General features: G+C 45.0%; 1 non-coding gene across 1 annotated transcript; it reads right to left on the bottom strand.

Annotated features, from left to right (window-relative positions):
- Positions 1–1,446: 1,446 nt before the first annotated feature.
- On the bottom strand, positions 1,447–1,584 carry LOC119926078. Its single transcript, XR_005449991.1, has one exon. It is a non-coding gene; the product is annotated as a small nucleolar RNA SNORA7 (small nucleolar RNA).
- Between the last annotated feature and the right edge of the window lie 593 nt (positions 1,585–2,177).

Here is a 2,177-nt window from a genome sequence, read left to right as displayed (position 1 = left end):
CCCAGTGCTTAGAACAGTGCTTGGCACATAGGAAGCGCTTAACAAATACCAACATATTATTATTAGAAAACCCTGGACACATAATAAATATTAGTTGATGGTGATGATGTTGAAAATAAAAAAGTTCTACCACCCCCAAACTTAGATTCCTCTCTTACTTCTGGTCTAAAATGAGAATAGGTCATATGGTTGCCAGCTAATCTCACTGCAAACCAGTCTTTTGAAGAGTTGCTTCTCCCCAACTTTCCTATCCCTTTTCCCCCCTAAAAGTGTTTGATTTTAGAAAAACTATGGTCACCGTAAAAGGAGAAATTGACTGCTGCTATTGAAAAGATAGTGGTAGGCCTCAGGGTAGGAGCCCACAGCTCATTACACAAGGTCAGTAACTCATCGGGAACATTTAGCACTGACAGGAGGCAAGCATATAGGGTAACTTTAATTCTTTTCCCCAAGGTACTATCAGTGAAGGAAAAACATTTTGGAATTATTTTAATGTGCTTGTTTCCAGCAGATTCTTAAATTACACTCTGTGAAGCCCTGAAAGAGAGCATAGGGGGAAAAAATGCTGAGACACGCGCCACTAAGGACATTCCAGGAATTTTTGCAGAGTTACTGCATGTGCTTTTCCCTTTGGCTCCTGACTGGTGTTCAGTTACTTCAGCGTAAACCTGTGGCAAGTCTTTTCAGGGGGCCTCTGGAGTGAGCTTAGGGAAGATGACATCTCTTCATTATTACTGAGTGACCTCCATCTAGGTCTTTCTATCAAATGTTACTGTCTCTCAAGATCTACTATGGCCATTGTTCCTAGGCCTTTTCTCTCTCAGCTACAACAGGGAAACCAGAGTGGGAGGAGGTTAGAGACTTGACTACCTGCTCAGTATCCTTAGTGGTTCAGGACCCTGTGATTTCTCCTTTATTTCTATGTAGTATTGCAGCATCTGTGCACCTCCTCTCTATGAAACCACTTTTCTGAAGTCAAAGCAAAAATTGGTCTATGTTCATGAAGAGACATGGCCCCTGCCTCAAAGGACGTAAAGGAAGAAGCCAAGACAAACATACAGAGCCCAGTTCAGCCTTCTCCTCTGCATTTTGAGCCTATTTCAGGATTGTACCTTGAATTAACAATGGTTGAGGCTGCTCTAAGGTCCCCAAACTGGAGGGAAGCCATACTCTGTGAGACAGCACAGGTCCTTTATCTTTCGGAAGTCATCACCTGGAACTGGTCAGGTACAACAGGCTGGGTGGGTTTGTTTCTGATCTATAGTCTGCTATGGTATTTAAGTACTGTCCCAAGCTCTGGGGTACTAGACTTTAAGCTCACTGTGGGCAGGGAATGTATCTACCAACTCTTATATAACAATATATTGCTTCCTTCCATGCAGTGAGCTTGAGTCTCTGCCCTCAGCTCTCTCCCATGCCGCTGCTGCCCAGCATGGGTGAGTTTTGACCTGTAGCAGATTGCCTTCCACTCGCTAGCCACTTCCTAAGCTAGAAATGGAATGGGTATGCCTTTGCTTGACTCTCCCTCCTGTAGTCGAGACTGGTAGAGTACTGGAAACTCTCCAGGTGCCACCCTGAGAGGAGTCCTCATCCTTATTCCTTTATTATTATTATTGCTATTATTATTAATAACAAGCACACACTATTTGCTAACAACTCAGGTAGATATAAAATAGATTGGGCAGGGTCTCTGTCCCATTTTGGATTCACAATCTAAGAGGCAAGGTGATCAACAAAAATAATCAGGTTGTTTCAAAGTCCTTGGCTCATGAAAGGAGAAACTGGGACTTTGGGCTGAACCCAAGGGATTGTCCAGGCCTTGACTTGGGCCCAGCAGGAGCATTCATAAAGGCCAAGACAGGGAGAACCATTGATGTATCCCAATTTCTGGAGGCGAAGCATTGCCAGAGCAAACCGGATGGCTCTCTGAGTTCCTTCAGCCGGGAGATGCCAGCTAAGAGTTAATCGGATGGCTTCTTGCCCCACAGAACTGTGGCCGGGCCCCTGCACATTGATTGTTTGCAGCAGGCTCACTTCCTGCCTCTGTTCACGAGTTGGATGAGAAATGAAGCAAGAGGTGGCCCACCTCCAACCTGTAAAATCGTTGGCAAGGCCCTCTGGAAATTCAGTTGTACAGGGATTTAATTCCTCTTAAGGGGTCTCTCTGTTGGGCTGGG

Source organism: Tachyglossus aculeatus, chromosome 3 (genome assembly GCF_015852505.1).
Source record: "Tachyglossus aculeatus isolate mTacAcu1 chromosome 3, mTacAcu1.pri, whole genome shotgun sequence".
Lineage (NCBI taxonomy): Eukaryota > Metazoa > Chordata > Mammalia > Monotremata > Tachyglossidae > Tachyglossus > Tachyglossus aculeatus.
This window is presented reverse-complemented; position numbering and strand designations above follow the sequence as displayed.